The sequence below is a fragment of the Peromyscus leucopus genome, chromosome 12 (genome assembly GCF_004664715.2).
Source record: "Peromyscus leucopus breed LL Stock chromosome 12, UCI_PerLeu_2.1, whole genome shotgun sequence".
Classification (NCBI taxonomy): Eukaryota; Metazoa; Chordata; class Mammalia; order Rodentia; family Cricetidae; genus Peromyscus; species Peromyscus leucopus.
This window is the reverse complement of record NC_051073.1, coordinates 42,401,904-42,425,632: the sequence shown is the minus strand read 5'-3', so window position 1 is coordinate 42,425,632 and position 23,729 is coordinate 42,401,904.

Genomic DNA, 23,729 nt, shown 5'->3' with positions numbered 1-23,729 from the left:
CATCATCAGACAAGGTTCCTTCTGCAGAATATGGGGAAAAATACAAAGACTGTCAAATGTTCAGAGAATGATCTTAAATGGGATGTCTCCATCAATTTCCTCACCTCTCTGTTCAAGGAACCACCCCAAAGAAAAGAAGTAGGGAAGATTATAAGAGCCAGAGGGAGTAGAGAGGGAGGGAGACAAGGCAATCTAACCATCAGGACTGATGCACATATAAACTCACAGACTGTGGCAGCATGCATAGGACCTGAAAGATCTGGGCCTGATTGGGTCCCAGTGCTAAAAGTGGAAGTGGACACAACCCAAAATCTCTAACCCAGAAGCTCTCTATAACTGATAATCACTCACAAATGAAAAACCAGTTTTCAGATTAGTAGTCTCACTGGGTTAAACAAACCACACTTAAGGCCTGGCATCTTGCCAAACAGTAGACGCCTGACACAAATCAAAGTCAGTGGTATTTTTTGAGTTATTTTTGTCTCATAATGTTTTTTTTCTCTTACCCTACAGGTCTTTTACTTATATATCATAGTTTCCAATTTTGCCTTTTTAGGGAATTTCTGTGTGTGCCAATATGTATGTTTCTAAAGCTTTATGTGTTTCTTGTTCTTTTTTCTTTTTAGTTCTTTGCTTTCTGCTCATGTTTTGCTTGTTCTAGCCTTTTCAGATTTGTTTGTTTTTACTTTATCTAATTTATTATGTTTGAGATGCCTATTTATTTTCTAATAAGAGAGAACAAGAAAGGGCATGAATTCAGTTGGGTGGAGAGGTAGGGAGGATGTGGGAGGAGTTGGGAGAAAAGAAACCATAATCGGAATATATTATATGGAAAAAAATCTATTTTCAATTTTAAAAAGCAAAAAGAAAAGTGGGTGAGTTTTAGACAAACAGAAATATCTACAAGGTCTGACTTTTAATTTGTCTTTTCTGCCTTTTGATTTCATTGTGTCAAAGTAAGATCATAGAGATAAACAAATGCTAAGAAGATTCCTATGCATGATGCAGATCGTGTAAGTGTCAATGGTAGTTTTGTGTTCCTTCCTCTTAGATCTACTCTCTGACAGAAAATGAGTTTACATGCAGTGTCACGTGTGTCTTTTTGCTTGCTTTAGTGTCCTCTGAAGAATGGACTGTAGAAGCAGAGGCTATTCTGTTCTGCCTCCCTCACAACTTTATCTATGTATTTTTTTTTCAGTTCAGATTATCATCGGATGTATCAAATTAATAATCAGCTAGATCATGGTCTGTGTATCAATTTCTTTTAAGAATAACACACTATATTGGACAATATAAATAAAGGATAAAAGTCACTTTCTTCACTTGCTTTGCCTGCTGATGGACTAACTTATGACCAAAAGAATAATTTTCAGTAGGGGAAGGACCTTTATGGGAATATAAAATGTGTTATCTATGTGTTGGGCCTATATGTAGTCTCTTTCATTTTGTATCAAGAAGGTCATGTAGTGAGAAAGTTCATCTAGATTTCTGAAAGTCAAAAAAGAATTTATCACCTTAGTTTAAAGAATATGTACACCTCAGGTATCTGAGAAGTTGTAACTGTAATTCATGACATATTAGTTCTAAAGACAAGTCTCCTTAGATGCTATCGTCCATTACATCAAATTATTTAATAAACATCAACCAATTTCTACATTATTCCCATCATGTAATGTATGTTACTACTTTGTCCCCTTTTTAAAAAATGTAAACTCCAATAATCAAAGATGACTCAGATATTTTTGCAGTCATTCCTCATTACTTCTGTTTTCAGTTTTATCAAATTTAAGACTTTAAAAAAGAAAATCAAATTCAAGCTTAATGCATAAGTTTAGTTAAATACAATGAACAGCAGTGTCTCTGAACAAGGTGGGGCCTAACTCTGTGGGCTTTAGTTCTTCATTTTGTTATTAAATAAACAATGGCTTCTCCAGTGATATTAATAACAGGCAACAAAACAAACAAACAAAAACACAAAACAACAGTGGCAAAACCATCTTGGGAACATATAATTCAATTAACCCAGGAAGGAAAATTGTGTGACAAGCAATATAAATGAATATCAAGTTTTGTGTAAATTTCTAAGAAAGAATAAAATGCTTGAGATGAAAAATTGAATAGAAACAGAGACCATATAAGATTTTTTATTAGTTATCATTTAGCATATTTAGTAAGTAAAGGTATTGAGGCAGGATTTTAAGAAATCACCACCCTTGGCTTTGGGGAAAAACAAATAAAAAAAAGCTTAGCCACATCTGAATTATAATACAGGGTTTATATGCTTGGAGAAAAAAATAAAAGCATGCCCACTCGTTGGAAAGTTTTTTGTGATTTTTAAAAATTTATTCTTCTCTCATGCATTAGATCCCTATTGCAGTTTCCTCTCCCTCCACTCCTCCCAATTCCCTCCCCGCCACCTCCTCTTCCCCCTAGATCCACTCCTCCATTTCCTTTCAGCAAACAAACAAACAGCCTGGCCCTTCTTTAAATAATTGAAATTTATATTAACAGAGACCCAAGAATGAACAAATAAGCAGTGTTTCTCGAAAAAACAAGAGAGAGGAGAGAAGAAAACATAGCATTCAGTAATGGCCTATATAAGAATGCAGGGAGATGGGCCAAAGAACCCACTTCTCTTGACTATTGCTATGTAAACACGTGGACACAAGTACCTCCTTATCTACTTTCTTTCACCTACATATAGAATGTATTTACAGATTATGTCCCAAGGGAGGAAACTGTGGGCTCAAACAATAGATATGTCTAAGGGGTTATGAATGTATCTTCAATTTAGAACACAATAACAGAGTCTTCAAATGCTCTCATGTATCCTTTAAAATTCTGGTCTGTTTATACGTTTTGTTCTAAATGTTCTGCATAATAAATTAAATATATTTTTAAATGCACATGACAAAACCTACTTTAAACTATTTAAAAAAGGAAAATAAAGAAAAATTATTTTGCTAATATCCCAGTGGTCCATTTTAATTCTATCTATTATTAATTGATTATCCCATTACCGAGAGAGGTTTATGTCCAGACTAAACACATACCCATAATTCTCATACCTAAAAAGCTAATATAAATATGTGAAACTAGCTATAAAAATGGAGAATACATATGTATGTATGTGTGTGTATGTATGTATCCCAAAATTGGTGTTATTAATGCTTTATTGCCTAAAGGAATATTAATGAATGTCATCTATGTAGTGAATGTCATTCAGATAGCTAGATAAATAGATAGATAGATAGATAGATAGATAGATAGATAGATAGATAGGTAGATATAGATATAGATAGATAGATAGACAGATAGATAGATTTCAGTTTTATTTAATGGGATGACATTTCAATGAGTACTATAGGTGAATCAGGAAAACACATTAATTGTGAAAGACTGAAATAAAAAATAGCTTACAAAGTTTCTTCTGGAGGCAGGGAATAGGGCAATGAAAAGGTTAATGTGATGACCATCTTCTGAGTGATGGTTTATGAGAGCATCCTCAGCCTCTCAGATGATTTACAGGAAGTACCTGTCATTACAGTCAAAAGGGCAGCCACTTTCTAAATTACAAATCTCTACCAGTCATTGTGGTTATAACATGCAAAATGTATGATATTTCTCTACATTAAGTCTCTTTATTAGTGGCACTGCCATCTCATGAATTTCTACTATATATCTTTGTTTAATTTCAAATGTAAATACTCTATTATCAATTTTATTGTATAACAAAAACCTGTTAATATTGCATCGAAAATTTAAATATGCTTCACAGTTCTTTTAAGTACCCCCAATGAAGAGCATGCAGAAACCAACAACTTTCAAGGTCTCATGATTTGAATCAGTCATGGCATGATACTATTTTAAAAAGAATAAAATATATGAAATAGGAGGTGCATTAAGTAAATCATAAGGTTTTTACATGGTGATATGTAATGACTTGGCTGAGCATGCTGTGAGTACTTAGTGATTAAGCCATTCTTTGCTAGATGCCAAGAACAAGTGGACGTCACTCTGCTGGACTTCAAAACCTTGGCCAAAGCACTTTCAAAGCACAGTAAGAAATTAAAAGCTCTGCTGATTGGATTACTAAAATGTATAATGGTCAAAATGAATTGCAAAGTGGAAGTGTTTCAGAAATCCTTAAGTTTTCTTGAACACTAAAATAAGAAAAGTGAAATATTTCAAAGTATGAGGGTCTGTTCTTTCAAATACTTTTACATAACTATAATTCCTACAGAAAATCCCATTATTATCTACACTGCTAAACAGCTCAAACAATCCTGGTAATTTGAACATTTGCAGTATGGATACACACACACACACACACACACACACACACACACACAAATCTGCTTTGCAATTAATGATTTTTGAAAACTCAGACTAAAACATTAATTTTTAAATTAATCTCTAAGGTTTAAAGAACATGAATTAAAAAGAAACCTACTGTTTTGCTTTCCTAACAGCATTTAGGAGCTTTTGATGGATATTCCCATGGTTACAAAAGGAGGCTCTCTGCTCTGAGTCCTGGACAGTGTTCTTGGTTTGGATCTTCACTTGTCTTTATGAGTATCAAATTTTATCTGTTCTACTCTAGATAGAGTCACATTCCAAAACCCTAAATAATGCATTTCTGGAGAAAAAGCCTCTACTAATAGCAAACAGCATGGTGTAGTTGTAATCCACCCTGTAGTTTTTTATTATAATTATTCTCACAATAACTCCGTGGAACAGAGAGTATGCTCTTGCTTCTTGGCTGATAAAGAGTGGTGCTGGAGAAGGGTGCACTCATGCCTAGAACTCAATCTTTAAAAAAAAAGTGTTGCACCCGATGAAGCTCTAGAGCTGAAAGGAGAAGTAGACACAATCTCCCATATCTAACCCAGATGCTATCTCCACTTGATAACCACTTACAAATATAAATTTAGTTTCCTTCCATGGAGTTTCACTTTCAAATAAAAAAAAATGAGTTTTCTCCAAGGAAGTCTCACTGGGAAAACAAGCTACTCCTAAGAGTAGACCACATGCCCAACAATAGATGGCCAATGGAAAATAAACTCAACACCATGTTTAAAGGCTCCTTATCTCAAAACGTTGTGTCACAGGTTTACTTCTCTTTTTATTATTTTTCTATTTTTTTTCTCTCTCTTTTTTACCCTACAGGTCTTCATGTATATATTATGGCTTCCAGTTTAGTGTTTTCATGGGATTCTGAGTGTGTAAACAAATATATCTCTGAATCGTTATCTGTTTCTTGTGCTGTTTCTTGGGATCTTTTCCTTCTGTTTGTTGGCTTTATCCTATTCTGATGTATTTGTTTCTATGTTATCTCATTTTATTTTATCAATATCCCTTAGAAGCCTTTTCGTTTTCTAATGGGAGATGTGAAAGGGCTGAATCTAGATGAGAGGTGAGATGAGGAGGAGCTAGGAGGAGTAGAGGGAGGGGCAACCATAATGAAGATATATTATATGAAAAAAATCTAATTTCAATAAAAGAAGTCCAACAACAATTGGAGGGTTGGCGAGCACATTAGCACCTGTTACACCTCCTTCCCTGACATCTTTGTGTCAGATATGTCAGAGACCAGGTCTCCAAAGCTATTTCTTAAAAGAAACCTTCCTAAATCATAATGCTTAATCCCACTGATAAGTTAATGGGTATATCTAGGGGTAGACAAAGGTGATGCCTTGGTGGTACCCTCCCTCCCCAAAGGGCCTTTCCTCATTCAAATTACCTTTTCCCTTTCCATACCTCCTAGCCCTGTATCATACATCCTTTAGACTGCCAGTGCTTCCCTGTCCTGCAATAGCTCAGGTGACAGTGCTGACCTCTGACTCACCATGGCATGTGGAGAACAATGTTATTCTATGTACTTACTGTGGTACAAGACTAAAACCACTTTCCACATCTTAAAAGGAAAAAAAAATATGCAGTACTTAAAGTGAAAACCATGTATGTTTAATATACACAATTACACACACATACACATATATATACACACAAACATAAAATATATATGAGTAATATGACCTTAACATTTCCTGGTAACATTTCTATGTGCTGATGTATTCTGTTCCCCAATATACTGTGTCTTCCAATAAAATAAAACTTGTCTGGAGATCAGAGGAAAAAGCCAGCCACTATATAGAAGTCAGGCAATGGTAGCACATGCCTTCAATCATATCACTTGGCAGGCAGGGATCAGTCTGGATCTCTGTGAGTTCAAGGCCACACTGGGAACAAAGCTAGGCATGGTGGCACACACCTTAAATTCCATGTTTAAGTTAACCATGGAGGTCTATAGGTATGTACAGACAGATAAGAAGTGACAGAGCTGGGCAGGAAGGGGGAGTGATGTAGCTGGACAGAGAGAGCAAATCAGATTGCAGAACAGCAAGGTGAAAGTAGACAAGAAGTAGCTACCAATGGAAGCTGCCGAGTTGGTGAGGTTAGCTGTGGCCTTCCCTATTTTCCTGATCTCTCAGGTTTTCACCCCTATATCTGGCTCTGTGTTTTTTATTCAATATGACCATTTAGCAATCCATCTTCATTTCTATATGGGAGATTCTAAGCATATGTATTGAGGACTAAGCCTGCTTTCAGAGGTGCTACAATTCTCTTTGGTTCCATCTTTTATGAAGATTATTTGGGATTTTTCCAACGATGTCAATTAGTCATCTGTGTTGGTTAAAACACTGATATACCAATGATGACTCATGGAGAAATGTTTCAGTGGCATCTTCCCAAATAGATAAAAACAAATAAAGAAGAACTCATAGAGGCCATTTGAAGATTAAACTATTTTACACTTGATCTTAGCCAAAAGTCCGAGAAGCGATAAACTATTTCAAAGTCATCACTTGAACAGGTATCTTTCACAAAAATGCCATTTACCTTCTGTAGTTGAACTAACTACCCTGTAAACCTAAGCTTTGCTTAATTTCTTTCCTTTTTGTTTCAGCTTTTAGACTTTTTTCTTTCTTTTTTTCTTTCTCCACACTCCCTTCTAAATTTGCATATGACTATTTTTATTGCTACAAATTAAACTTGATATATTACAATGGTTATAAAAATGTCATGTAGGATTTGCCTATGTACCTTTAAAGGATATTAAAAGTGAGTTATAAACTAGACTGCATAAAAGAAAAGTGTCCACAGCTATTGATCTACCCCAAATAAGAATGCTTTGCTGTCACTGTGGTAGGAAGACTTGCCACAGGTGTGTAGACAACTCATTAACTTATGATGAAGTGGCCTATTTTTAGACAATTAGAGCATTAATATACTATATATTTTCTTATCTTTGAAGTCTACAGAATACTTCTGAAAGGTTTATCATATATAGTGAGGTAAATTTTTGACTGTGAATTGTTAATTCAATTCATACAAAGAGAATAAGTTTAAATATGTATCTGAAGAATTCAAAAAGAATGCTGACATATGAACTACAGTACTCCAATCTATATTTCATCAAGTATCATCAAGGAGCAAAAAATAAAAATAAAATAAACAATTACTTTAGTTGTCCATTTCCATTTCTCTATTTGTACATAGTCCAAACCTGGTCAATCTACCATTGCCTCCAAAAAACAGAAGAGTGGATATAAATGACTAGATCTAATATTTTGCCCTCTTAGAAATAAAAAAAAAAAATGTGACCAAACACTCTTGATATATAGATAATCTCACCAAAAATGACCTTTCTTTATATAAAATTATCAACCACTAAGCAATGAAAAATATTTTTAAGAATACTCAATAAGTCCAGTTTTAAATTAAAACAAATTAAAATGTATGCTCTAAGCAATTGGAGCAAATACCGAACATTTTTTCTCAATAGTACAGCCATGCTTGCATGACCTAATGATGTTCAAACTTTATACAAATAGTGCTATCATGTATGTTAATTCTCATTTGGATTTTCTGTAATGTTTGTTTCTTTGTGGTATATGACCTCATGGTAGCTCTTAAAATTATATATTTCTACTTGAATTGCGTATACCTAACTTAATCGTTTCAATTTTATTCCAAAGCTACATTACAATCGTGTATCTTCAGTCATATTTCTATCTACTGCCTTATTATCTATACAGTGCTATAGCAATCTGATAACAATGACTGGCAGCTCCTGTTCTCGGGATACTCTGAATTATACTGGAGCTCTGGAAATTCTCCCTCTGGTCCTACATTTAGAATCAAGACAGGGCTTTATTCTCTTCTTCTGCTTTAACCTCTTTGACTCTTTTGACTTGGCTTATTCCTGATTTTTCCCAAAAGAATCCTCTTCCTCTTTGGTGTTCTGATTTAGCTGCCATGTCTCAGTTGGTCTTCTTTCTGAGTCGCATGCCAGGGAGACTGAAGGAGTTGCCGAGCATTCCAGCCTTACTCTATAGGCATTCACACACATGGCCACGGTAAAATCACTGTGTCTCCTTTGGAAATATTTTCTAGGAACAAGATAATGTGCTTTTTTTTTTTTTTTTTTTAAAGATTTATTTATTTATTATGTATACAGAAGAGGGCGCCAAATCTCATTAAGGTGGTTGTGAGCCACCATGTGGTTGCTGGGAACTGAACTCAGGACCCTGGAAGAACAGTCGGTGTTCTTAACCTCTGAACCATCGCTCCAGCCCGATAATGTGCTTTTTATGGAACAAGTTATAAAGGTAAATGGAACTGAAGCGTATGTTGTATTATTGATACCATTTTTATCATTCAAATCTAGAAATTAATTAATTGCTTGATTTTATTAGATATGGGGTGTACCCCAGGTGGCACTGGAACTGGTACCCAGGAATGTGGCATGAAACCCGAGGGCTAATGAGCATTTACCACATTTACTTCATGTTTCCTCCTTGACAGCCACAGCAATTTCCGATGAATGCAAATAGCAGATCCAGGTCCTAAATGACAATTCTTCTCAGTCTCACTCATCCTTGTTGGACTTTCTCCTAATTTATCCTTAACTTTCACCCACTTTGCATGCCTTGGAGCATCTAGGGTCTATAAAATCCCAACTAAGCACAGCATCTTCTCCAGATTCGGCTTTCAGATTGCCCACTGGGCCACTCCTTCCCCACAGAGAACTTTTGATTTAGCCCTTGCTAAATCCTGCTCACCTTCTAGTCTCTGTGCTGCCTATGCTTCTCATTCTTCTTGGTTAAATTAACCCATTGTGGAAGAAAATCTGCAGCACCATTATTTTTATCCAAACCCTTGAGGTGTCTTTGATGGAATAATTAAAGAAAATAGTTTTCATTTTTGTCTCTTTCATAAAATAAAATCTTAAAAATAATTTCCTCTGTGAAAACATACCATTGAATATCTTTATAGTTCTTCATGAACCCAAGCCTATTTTAAAGATTAAAATGTTTAAAAATTATCTGATTCTTTTATTAAAATTTTGCATAGATTATATATTTTAATACTTTTGTATGTCATTGTATAAATAAATTTTATTTTATACATTATTTTTCAGACTATATATGTTAAATATGGTTTATGTTAATATGTCCTATTTTCTTTGAGACAAGAGTCCACATAACCAAAAGCAATGCAAGAATGATGGATGTGAGCTTAGTGATATAATAACCAGTTGTGAGATGTGCTTTAAGAAACTTAGGTTCAATAATCTATTTTTGATAAAAAGCCAAAATTGTAGCTAAACTTTGGGCTATGTTATCTGCAAAGAACCTTAAAAACTTACCTTATCTCTTTCATTACAGGATTTTGTCTGTCTCATCACTGAAATAGAAGCTTACCAATGGTGCTATTACATATGTATATTCAATGTAGAAACTACATCTCAAAATAGAAATATACCCGACTTAAATGTTTTCCTAAATAATTGTCAATTTTATGTATTAAATTCGTATTAACTTGAATTGCTAGAGTACATATTTAACCTCTCTTTCACTGGACAATAAGACCCAGAATTGGTACATGGATTATTCTTGACTGTAGCATGGTTGTGGTAATATATTGTATACCCTAATAAACTTATCTGTGGATCAGAGGACAGAGCCATCCACTAGATTAGACACAGAGGCCAGACAGTGGTGGCACACACACTTAATCCTATCACTTGGGAGGCAGAGACCCGTCTGAATCTCTGGAAGTTCAAGGCCACACTGGCAACAGAGTCAGGCAATGATTTTGCACATAGCTTTAATTCCAGTACTTGGGATCTCATGCCTTTGCTTGGAAAGCACACATGCCTTGAATCCCAGGAAGTGACATGGCTAGGTAGAAAACAGAATATAAGTCATGAAGAGACAGGAACTAAGTAGCAGTTCAACTGAGAATCTCATGGGTGAGGACTCAGAGACTTTTAGTCTGAGGATTCATGGAAACAGGATTGGCTGAGGAGTTGGCAAGGTGAAATTGTATATAGCTTGTTCTGTTTTTCTGATCTTTCAGCTTTCACCTCAATATCTGGATCTGGGTTGTTTTTTTTTTTTAATAATAAGACCTTTTAAAAATCATGTTACACATGGAAGGAGAAAATCTAATTCAAATGTAGCCTGATTTACACTATAATCAATGCTCTTTGGACAATCCATAGCTTTTCTCATGATTTGAAGATAAATCTAGTTATCTTGTCTTATCTTTACTTACCTTGATGTTCTAGTCAGCTTACTTCTTATGGGAGATCAGCTCCCATATTTTTATGACAGGAAACTTTTGAAAAGTGAGGGATAAGAAATTTAGATAGAAGGATAGAGGGAAGAAAAACAGATAGAAACACAGGACAGCCTCAGGAAGGCCTGGATCATTATCCACTGGCACTTTCTGTCTTCACTAAAAGGCTTTTTATAAAAATGCCAAGGGGTGGAGCAAAAGACCTCCCCCTAGCTCAAACAAGTGTAGACCCTTCCAAACACTTACTAACCATACACTTTGTCAAGCAATCCTCTAATGCAGCCCTGCTGGGTAAAGCAAACCCAGATCTCACTAGGAAACCTTTGTGGGGCCTCCACAACTCCTCCTTCTTGATATAACAAAAGGCTCCCCAGACACCTCAGACTGTGCCTGTCTTAGGTCACCCTTCTTTATTATCTTCCTTACCCATCATAGAGATATACTTTCCATCAAGCATGCTCTGGCTTAGATTGGAAACTAGCAAGAAGAAAGTTGCCCATCTTTGACTACCAGCCACTGGCAGAGAGGGTACAGAATCTAACTCAGCTCTGGCTCAGGTCCCTACTGAGCTTGCAAAGAATCCACAGTGATCTCCATAGTTGCCACACCTCCCGTAAAGGAGTAGAGGATGGTAAAGATGGAATATCCTTTTTGGAATGGGTCTAAGATAACCACAGCAGTCTCCGCTGCACCAAGCCCTTTTCCTGGATCAAAACACTCTTCTAACAGATGCTCAATGAAATTTTCAAGAGACTATTTTGATTCCTAGGAGAAAAACAGTCATTTCAAAATATTTCAAAGTAGCCATTCAGGTAAACAGAAACCCATGCTAATTATGAAAACACTTTTAGCTGTTTAAGTAGCTCATGTGTTCCTACCACAGCAGTAAAATTTCTGTATAAAATAACTTAATTGTGGGAGGCTTACCCCTTTGTGGGAGGACTGTCCCTTTATAAACAGAAACAGAAGAGTGAAGACTTTTAGGTAGAAGACAGAAAAGCCCCCCTAATTATAATAACTTCCCTTAAGTTTTCTAGGAGCTATAAAATGATATTTGAAGCAATCATAAAAAGTATTCAAATTTCTAGGGGCCATAAAATTATATTTTAAGCTATCATAAAAAGTATTCAAATATATCTAAAGGTAAAAGAGTAATAAAAACTTCAAGATGCTTCTAATTTGATTTGATTTATCTTTTAGAAATTAATGTTACCTAACTTGTCCGTACTAGACAGATATTAAGTTAACATTTTTTACAAACTTATATCCACAAGGAAACTACATTTACACTTTTTGCATATTTACAAGTAGCACAAATATCACTAAACATATTTACACTTTTTACAAACTTATATTCAAAAGGAAACACTGTAGAACTATTTACAAAATTATGTAGAAAAGATTGTCTTAACAGAACTAACATTCGAAAGCAAACTCTATTAGCAAACATCTAGAAAGGATTTCTTAACAGAACTAATAACAAGACAGGAAGTATTCCAATCATTTCTGAAGTTTGGAGTTTAAAGTCAGTTTTGATATCATTCTGAAGGTTTTCTTGAGAGTTTGAAGTCAGAGACTAATTTATCAGTGACTCTAGTGACTCTTATACTTGACTCGGGATAAAATTCCTTCTTTTTAATTTTTTAAAGCTACATTTTTTTAAGATTACCATGAGCATTTTTTTAATGATGCCAATATTTTCCTCTTGCATTGTTAGCACAACTCAATCCCATAAGTTTTTTCACACCTGAAGCAGTTCCCCAGTGTAAGGACTGCTTTCCCTTGGTTTCTAAAAGATTTCAAAATGTCTTGTTGACAAACACTATTAGTATTTTAATTATCTCCTGAGAATCAAGCTGTTCACCTGTTCCTAGTTCTCAGGAGTTTTGACAGGCATACCTCTCTAATCAGATTTTTCACCTGCCAATATTCCTGGAGTGGGTCACACCTATCTGCATGCACACAGATGGGCATTTGTAGCCAGAAGCAAAAGTCCTTGGGTGCTTTGCTCCCCTGCCTGATTGGGTCAGTGAAAAGGAATGATAACACTTGAAAAAAAGTTAGCTTTTCAGAAAGATGTTTTCCCCAATAGAAACAGAAAAAAAGAGCTTTTTCATAGATATTTTTCCCTGATAAAAAAGAAAAGAAAGAGCCTTTTTAGAGAGATTTTTTTTTTCACAGCCCATGGCACTGTGTAATCCCACCTAATGACTCAGGGCTTGCAGTCAGGCAGGCAACTACTGCCCTTCCCATCAGACTTGTTTGTATGGCCAAATTATTTATACTAGCAGCTTTTCCCTGGTCCTGCACCATCTCTGCCTCAGCTCCATGCTCAAGGAAGCTCCTTGACAACTGTAGGGATCTTAATACCCCTGGAACGTACTCAAACTCAGAGTTTCTTGCTCCCAGTAGCTCCCTAATAGCTTCCCAGTTGCTAATTAGAAGCCAAGACAGTAAGGATTAGCAATGCTTCAGGGGAGCTTTTTTTTCCTATGCTAAAGTATTTATGAGTGATTCTTCCATTCTGATAGATGTTTCTTCCAAGTGAATTTAATTTTTTGCCCTCACAGAAAGAGAAAAAATCTGAGAAGGGTAGGTCTGAAGAGCTATTTAGTTTTGTAGAGAGAGAGAGATTGCTAAGTTTTTCCTATGACTTCTGTTCTCTATGGCTTCATGGTCAAACAGAAGATAATTTTAATTATATAGTGTTAAAATGGCTTCTGCCTGCAGAGCAGAGTTTTGCTTTGTCTGCATCTGCCTCAGGGAAATTTTTTTTCTCTGTCTTGTTGTTTATCTTATCCTGTTTTTTCTTATACTATATTCCTAAATTCCACCTTATATTTTATCTTTCTTACCCTAATTTTTTTTTATAGATAGAAATTAAGAGAGAGAGAAAAAGGCCGGGCGGTGGTGGTGCACGCCTTTAATCTCAGCACTCGGGAGGCAGAGGCAGGCAGATCTTTGTGAGTTCGAGGCCAGCCTGGGCTACCAAGTGAGTTCCAGGAAAGGCGCAAAGCTACACAGAGAAACCCTGTCTCGAAAAACCAAAGAGAGAGAGAGAGAGAGAGAGAGAGAGAGAGAGAGAGAGAGAGAAGAAGAAGAAGAAGAAGAAGAAGAAGAAGAAGAAGAAGAAGAAGAAGAAGAAGAAGAAGAAGAAGAAGAAAGAAGCCTAAATATAGAGAAATATACACTGCAGTCCCACTTTTCAACTTTGGCATTCTACCCACCTAACTTTGACTTGGGAGAATAAAATACCATCTCCCTTCTAATTCCTTTTCAGGCATGCCCCCTTACACTCCCAAAGCCCACTAACACTCTTTTTAACAAGTCTCTGCCCCTGTTTGGGTGAGAGACCAGCTCCCACATTTTTATGACAGGGAACTCTTGAGGAGTGAGGGATAAAAGATTTAGATAGAAGGATGGAAGGAAGAGAAACACATAGAAACACAGGATAGCCTCAGGAAGGCCTGGATTATTATCCACTGACACCTCCTCTCTCTACTAAAGGGGTTTTTATAGATATGACAAGGAGTGGAGCAAAAGACCTCCATCTAGCTCAGCCAAGTTTAGACCCTTTCAATCACCTAGTAACCATGCACATGTTCAAGCAGTCCTCTAATGCAGCCCTACTGGGTAAAGCAAGCTAATATCTCACTAGGAAACCTTTGTAGGCCTCCACAACATCTGCTGTGATAAATGCCATAACCAAAAGGAAGCTGGTGAGAAAAGGGTTCATTTGGAGTTCATGTCCCAATCCCAGTGTGTAATTGAGGGAAATGAGGACTGGAGCTCAAGCAAGAGCCAAGGCAGGAACAATGCAGGAGTCTTCCCTACTGATTTCCTTCCTATGGATTACTTAGCCTGCTTTATATACAACCCAAGACAACCTTCTGAAGGGTAGCACCATAAACAGGTAATGGTACTCTCAAGTAAATAATTAAATAAGAATATGCCCCACAAGAGGCATTTCCCAGTTGAACTACTGTGGGGGACCAGCCCACACACTTATTTACCCCAGGAACTCTTGAGAAATGAGGAAGAGACTTAGTTAGAAATGAAGAGGCAAGAAAACACAGGATAGACCTTCCAGCCCCAATAACCTTCACGATAACCCCAACCACAGGGATTATCTCAAGGTAGACCATCAAAGAAGCTCATCAGTGGAGTTCAGCCCAAACTAGTGATCCAAAATATTATGAGTCAGAACAAGAACTATTTCAAACATTATATTTTTGTACATTGATAATTATAGCTAAATGAGGGGGAAAATAACCTAAAACTTGCTGTGGAATAGTACCCCTGTACACTGTGAAAATGTTTTACTTTCATTGGTTAAAAAAAATAATCTGATTGGCCTATGGCAAGGCAGGATAAAGTTATGCAGGACAATCAAACTGAGGATACTAGGAAGAAGAAGGGTGGAGTCAAGGGAGATGCTAGTCACCTGCCAAGGAAACCAGACTATATAAAATGAGGTAACAAACCTTCAGCCATTTGGTAAAGCATAGATAAGAAATACTGGTAAATTTAAGTGTAAGAGTTATCTGAGCACTGATAAGTAATATTAATCCTCTGAGTGGTTATTTGGGAACTATCAGTTGGGAGAGAAATGTTCAACTACAACGACAGTATCATATATTAAAGTTAGCCTAGGACAGTCTAGGTTTATATCCATTCTAAAAACATCTTTCCTTTAAAAAATATGATGTAGAAACAAAATATATGATACTTATAATCAACAATTCCCATTTTAGTCATATATTCCAAATAAGTCCTGTCAACCCTCTTTATTACAGTAAACATGCAAAATTATAATAGACCACAAATAGATTTAAAATATATGTTGCTTCACATAATGGAATATTATATATAATTTTTAACTACAAGTATATTTGGCTTTAATAAAGATGCTATTCAATAATCATACTTGGGATTTGAAAATATTTTGTTGTAGTATATGTTTTGAGACACATACATACATACATACATACATACATACATACATACATATATATATGTTTTTTAAGGAGTAGCCAACATTGTACAATAGGAATAAGTTGATCTGTGATGAAAGACATGGTGGTGGATGTAAAATGAGCTCCAAGAATTCCTGATGAGCTAATCTATATTTCATCCTTTAGAGTCAAATAGTAACATGATGTCATGTAGCTTAGACTAACTCTGGAAGCTTGTCTTCTACTGAGGCAATGCTTGCTGTACAATATTACCACATAAAACCATCCACTGACCATGCTTTCAGTAGCTTGGACAACTTTTCAGCACTCAGTAGAAACCACAGAATAAAAAGTTCTTAGATTTTAAGTGAATTTTAAAGCTATGTTATAATTTAAATTTTCATTGAAGACAGAATCTACCACATTTCCAAAATCAGAAGGCAAGAATTTAGCTTTTTTTTTTCTATAGCCGACAGGAAAAGTGAGGAGTAAGATCTTACTCATTTTAAGGCTACTTTTGTTGGCTTATTTCTTTTGAGCTCATGATAATATATAAAAAATATCTATTACTTTTATTACTGTTGTATAGATTAGGGAGTTAGTAAAGGTCTCAGCTATGCTAAAGTCCTGATTATCTAGTTGTGACTACACATGTTTAAGTGTCAAAAACAACATAAAGACACCAGACTTCTGGTTTCAGATCCAATGTATAAAGATCCTCAGTTTCTTCTTTCCTCTCCTTATGATATGGAGTAAATATGAAACAATATGTAAAACAACAATTTCTATTCACAGATAATTAGAGTCACAAAGTAGGCTACTGTACTGAATCTAGAGAAGTACACACACCCAGAGAGATAAAACTTCTGAGATTTGCTCAACTGAAAGAGCCACTGAATCCATGAGTGGATAAAAGTTTCAATATGATCACGTTATAAATGCTACAGGGAATATGGAATACTGGGGACTATAGAACTGATTGGGGCTGTTGTTACAAGACCATCCACATCTACACAGACAGCTACTTTAGGAACCCTTTGTGTTCTAACAGTAAGAACCTAACCTGTGGCTGGGACTCAGAAAAGGAAAGAAAAATATCCATGTAGGATCACAACCAGACTCAATTACCTAATGAATGCCTGGAACTCCGGGAAATAATTACCCAAAATGCTATTCTGAAGCCCAGTCCCAGCTAGAAAGGAATTCTACTCTTGTGCCAGCTATCCTGCCTAAGGAGACCAAGGACAACAAGATCAACAGAAGGTAAGATTTCAAGGAAATACATTAAGAAAATCTCAAAGCAAATAGAGTAATTATCAAAGGAGAAAGCAGATACAGAAACACAGGTAAAGCCAAACCCCTGGGATGCAAACCTATTGAGCCTAAAACTGAAGAGGATTAACAACAGCATCCAGCCTGGACTCACTACTGATTAATCAGTGAGACCCATTGATGTGCCAGGAGACTAAAACTAGAAAGATGAACAAATAAATCTTACTGAGGAACAGCATATAGTGTTTCATAAGAAAGAAGGGGAGAAAAGGACTCTTCACTACACTCACAATCACCATCATCGCTCAACAGGCACAAACTTGGACAAAACCAGATCATTTTACTCTGAAGTTCTATTTTACCTGCTACAAGGTTTTTGGATTTGAACAAAAAATTATAAGCCATGCTAAAAGCCTATCTGAAGAAACAATGTAAATATCATATTTATGCTGACAGGGCACAGATGTTGGAATTATAAGATAAAAAAACTAGACAGCAGTTAAGACCAGATGTGTAATGTCAGTAGAGAGATACAAGAGCTCTAAGATTTGAAAGGAAATGCTAAAAAGTCAAAACACAATAAAAATGAAGAATATATTGATAGGGTTGTTACTAGACTCTATAAAACTGAGGAAAGGATCAAAAACATGAATATAAATTGGCTTTCTGATGGATGACACAATCATATATAGAGAAAGGCATTCAAAATTGTAGTCACTAGCAACAGAGAAATTCAGTAAAATTGCAGGATACAGAAAGTACTTATATAAATTTTTTTTCCTCCACAGACTTAAAGTGTAAATTTATTTATGGATTTTACAAGAATGAGATTATACTTATTAGATGACTTTGTATTTTAAAATGGTAAATTTAATGTGTTGTCTAGCACAATTTTATTTCTTATTTAAAACTTTTAATTGTTTTGAGACTTTTTTTTTTTTTTTTTTTTTTTGGTTTTTCGAGACAGGGTTTCTCTGTGTAGCTTTGCGCCTTTTCCTGGAACTCACTTGGTAGCCCAGCCTGGCCTCGAACTCACAGAGATCCACCTGCCTCTGCCTCCCAAGTGCTGCGATTAAAGGCGTGCGCCACCACCACTCGGCTTATTGTTTTGAGACTTTAATACATGAATCATGTATTTATGCTATTTCTACTCCCTCCTCCACCTCAACTCTTCCAGTGCTCTGCTCCCCTTAAATTCATGACATTTTTTTCTGTAATTAAACTAATACTATTATAATAACCTAAAGAGCTTCCACACAGTAAAATAACAATGAACAGAGTGAAAGACTGTCCCAGAAGATAGGATACAACATTTACAAAATACTCACCAGAGAAGGGAATAGTATATAGACCATATAAGAAACACCAAAAATTTAAGAGACAAGAAAGCTGGATGATTAAATATTAAAATATTAAAATAACAAAGTTTCTAACACAGACATATCTCCAAGAAGTTAGACATATGGACAATAGGCATAGCAAGAAGACTCATTAGTAATAATCAGGGAAATATATATTGAAACGATGAGAAAATATTACCTTATCTCTAGTAGAATATCTACTGTTGAAAATACAAATAAACACAATGCAAATGTGGATGTGGAGAAATGCTAATATTAGAGTTAATTATTCTAAATATAAATTAGCATATCCATCATAGAAAACAATGGCAAGCGGAACTCACATATGATTCAGCACCCCTACATCTAGCTATATATCCAAAGAGCATAATACCATTATATTAAAGAGATAATTATACATCTGTATATACTTTAGCACTCTTTACAGTCAAGAAATGAAATAAACTAAATATGAATATATACATTAATATTAATCATAAAAATAATGAAGTCTTATTGCAATACATTACAATAACATGGATGGTAAAAGATGGAATTGCATTAAGTCAAATAATCTACTCATTGAAAGACAAATGTGGCATGTTCTCAGAAAATTGTGGAAGATATTATGTTTTCTACATACAGATCAATGGCCAAATAGAAATCTCTGGAGGATATGGGTAGATAATAGAGTAGTGAGGGAATAGTAGGTAAATAATAGGTACCAAGATGTAGTTAGATATAAGGAAGCCTCTCTAATGTTAAATAGGACAATATGTCAAATATGAACTATTTTCATTAATTTTACATTTGAAAATAAAGACTAATTTGAAAGTCTCCAACATGTAAAAGTGATAATATTAGAGGAAAGGCAATTGATAATTGCCTTAGTTGACATGTTTTATATACATGTACAAATGTTATATGTCAAATAAAACAACTTTGGAAATAACTAAACCACAAACTGTACTGGTTCATGCACGTGCAGAGGTATGTGAACATGAGTGATAGATATGTAACTAGTTTCACTTAACCACTCTACAATATAAATATATAGACAAAAATCACATCGCACCCAATATAGATTTAAAATCATTATGTCTGTGCAAACAAAAAAAAAGGCAAAGAAAGGAACTGATTACAAAAACTGACTCAAATCATACTTGGGGAGTTGGAGAGTTGGCTGAAGGATTAACAGTGAGTATTTGTGGTAGTTTGAAAGAAAATGGCCTCCCAAAGAGATGAACACTATTAGGAGGCATGGCCTTGATGAAGTGGCCTTGATGGAGGAAGTGAGTCACTATGAGATGGACTTTAAGGTCTCTTTTGCTCAGTGTTGACACTTAGTCTATTTCCTGTTGCCTGCATATGAGTATGTGCCATCTACCTCTCCAGTACCATGTCTGCTTACATGTTGCCATGTCCTACCATTATGATAAATGAAGTGAACCTTTGAACTTAAAGGGAATCCTCACAATTAATTTTTTAAAGATTTGCCATGGTTGTGGTGTTACTTCACAGCAATAGAAACCCAGACTGAGATGGCATTGCTCTTGTAGAAGACCTCAGTTCAGTTCCTGGAACCCACATTGAACAACTCACAACCTTATGTAATTCCAACTCTTCTCTCGTGAACAAACTCACATACTGACATGTATAAAATTTAAAAAGAATTGACTATTTATCAAAATCAAGTAGTTCTAGCTCTATTAAGAAAATAAATTTGGTTTTAAATGTGAAGATGGGGGATTCCTAGATGAATTTAATAGTGATTCCATTAGGTACATGAGGGAACCACTCGAACAGTCATTTTATGATTCATTGACCATATCTGAGTTACCTTTAAAAAGGCCAAAGAATACAGTGCTGATTTTCAAAATCAACTTATATATTATAAACAAGCAAAACATTTTCTGTAATATAAAACTGATTTAAGTAATTTAAATTAATATTGTCAGTACTGAATCTGTAATACAGAAAACTACAAAGATTAACCAAATAAAATCAATGACAATTTAAATAATGAAGAGCTCATCCATGTTCATGGATGGAAAGGGTACATTTTCTTAGGATGTCAGTTCTTTCCAAATTGTTCTATGGCTTGAGCAGTGATGGTGCAGTATTCTTGGAAGATAGATGGCAGTTCCTTACAACACTAGGCACATTCCAGCAATTGATTTTATGGGTGTATTTATGATGCCAATTCAAGATCCATCAGCATACCCCTGGATGTGAGTATTCATATGACCTTGATAATATGTGTAAAAATTTGGAAAGAACCAAGATATTTATTTTTTCATTTTTTTCTTTTTTGTGACAGCATTTCTCTGTGTAGCTTTGGAACCTGTCCTGGAACTCGTCCTGTATACCAGGCTGGCCTTGAACTCGCAGAGATCTGTCTGCCTCTGCCTCCCGAGTGCTGAGATTAAAGGTGTGTGCCACTAGCACTATGTTATTTTTGCATTCATTCACTTATTTGAGCATATCTCTCTCTCTCTCTCTCTCTCTCTCTCTCTCTCTCTCTCTCACACACACACACACACACACACACACACACACACACTGTCTCTCTCCCTCTCTCTCTCTCTCTTTCTCTGTGTGTCTCTGTGTGTAGGCATGTCCATGACACAACATATTTATGGAAGTCAGCAGACACCTTGCAGGAGTTGGCTACTTCCTCTTACCATGTGGGCCCTGGGATCTAGCTCAGGTTAGATGTAACTCTTAGGCATGATGACATATGGCTTTCCCAACACTGAGCCATCTCAGCAGCTCCTAACATAGACATTTATTCAATCAACAAATACTAGAAGTGCTACTTCTAATAAACAAGGCATGCTCTTCATCAAGAATAAAGACTTCACTGTTTACCTAAAAGAAGTAAATCAAAAAATGATACTTAAAGTACATTGCTAGTTGCAAAAATAGTGTGATCACATCAATATAACTCTTTGGAAAAGACAAACACTACCAGAAGTAAAACAAATGAGTGGTTGCTAAAATATTACAGACAGTAATATACTAAACCAATGAAGCGTAGGAGATTTTTCTTAGGATAGTAGTAGCAACATAACTCATCCTTAAGAACTCAGTAAGGTATCTTTGTGTCTGCAGATTTTTAAAAGATGTAAAGAGCCATGTAAACAGGGGTTTTGTAATACAAACTTCAAAAAAGGAAAATTTAAATCTATAGATTTATAAAATGAACTCACAGAAGAGGATGAGAGGCAAAGCACTTGATTTAAACACCATTGATAAGTAGAGAATTTACATAAGAATTTTATAACAAAGTAGAACTGTTTTCATAGAAGTACAAATTAAGAGCTATGCAGACACCTGAATCTTAGGGATAAATAAATTTATAATTGGAAACTGGTGATAATAGCCACTTTTTCCATGTTGAAATCAGAGATTATACAAAGAAAATAAGCCATAGGGAATTTGATTAAAGGCAGAGACACCATTACAAATTTATGTTTAATTTAGTTTATATATTGATGGGCATAAACATATGAATATGCTATGTAGACATATAGTTTCATGAAATATATACTATAAATGCATAGATATTCATGGATAGATGTTTATACACTGCTGTACAGCTACATGGTTTCTAGCTCTGCCTACTCAGTGCAGAGCTGAAGAAATCCAAACCCAGTAAAACTGACATTCTGAAATATAAGAGAACAGATATTCTTGCACAAAAGTATTGTTTTAAACTAGAGTAGATAATATTCAAAATGAGCCTAGTCTATCTTGTGTCACAAAACTATAATGAAGTGTTCAAAACATATAGAAATATGTCAGAAGGACATGGTAGGCGAATTTAAAAATTACCTAATGACCTGAATTGAGATGATTTCAGGGCCAAAATTATAAAGTTAATATTGTATTTTAAAATAAAATAGAATGTCCACCATTCTAAAGTGATACAAATATCATATTGAACAAATAAAATAACAGAGAATAGACAAATATACAACGCAAAGGAATTATAACTTATTTATATAGTGGCTTCTTTAAAAAGCAGAAATGAAAACCTTGATTTGCAGCAGACAAACCACTCCCCTGAAACCTAATCAACTTTGATGATTTCACAGCTTCCTCACATTAACAACAGGAGAAGGAAGTCTTCAAGTGTGCAGAGCTATATAATATCTATGAGAACTGTTCCTGAATGGCTTTCCAAAACCAGAAGGGTTATTTCTTTAAAAAAAAAAAAAATAGATTACATAGGGCTCAAAAGATGGCTCAGCAGTTCAGAGTACATACTGTTCTTCTTGACAATAAAGCCCTGTTCCCAGCACTCACATACAGAGGCTCAAAACTGCCTGTTACTCCAGCTCCAAGGAGTAGCAACACACCTTGCAGGGCATCTGGATTCACAAGCACCTATCCACCCCCAGATACACAAACAAATGTTTTAAAATATAAAAAAAAAAAAAGTTTAAAAAATTAGATTACACATACTCAGCACTTGAAATTAGTTAAAACTATTCCATGATTTTGTAAAATAAAATCATCTCTTGCATAACTATTTGTGAGTTTTTATTTAACTTATCAGTTTATTTTTTCCACATATTGCACTGCCATCATAATTATCAAGTTGAGTTTATTTAATAAGGTTCCTGTCATTTGGAACAGTAAGTTCCATTCAGATAGTTCTTTTAATTTTAAGTATTTATTATATTTAGCAAATTAATTTACACCTCTCTGAGAGCAAATGTTTAAATGCAGATGTCATTCCAACACCCTTAACAGGACTTACATAGGAGTTTTATATTATCTTCAAGGAAAATAACATAGTATATTAAACCTTAATCAAGAAATTTTAAATAAATTTAATGATTTTATTGATCAAAAAAACAATAAGTGATTGATTATGCCATCCAATTTTGGTTCAATATCATATATACATGAAAAACATCTTTTTCATTTTTAAGCATTGTGGCAGAGATTGTGAAACGTAAAGAAAAAATACTGTTTCCTTCTATTCTTTTGGCAGGCTGCTCATTCAATTCAAGTAGTTTCAACTAGTTGAGTTTAGGCATCGTATCTATTAATTACAGAGATAGCATAACACCCTTCACAAATCTGTTCAGTGAAAGCATTATGCCAACCTGATACATTCTTCCCAAACGTAAGTGAAGAGTACCACTCTCACACATGTTGTCCTTTGAATAATTAACATTAAATCTTCTGAGAATGGATACTTAGCTTCTCATAAATAAAGAATATCATGCAAGATATACTCTATGTTTCTTGAGAGTAAGGGGACACTAAAGATGTATATAACTTCATTAAGGAAATGTTTTAAGATGGGATGAGGAGACTATTTTATTGCTATAGTGGGAAAAGCAGTATTTGCATGTCTCTGTTGTGCGTCACAGCCTGGTTATCCTTTGCTTTGCAACTGATCATTCAGGATGATTTTTTTTTTCTAGTTCCATCCATGTGCTAGCAAATTTCATGATGTCATTGTTCTTGGGTGGTGAGGGAGGTACTGTGGGAA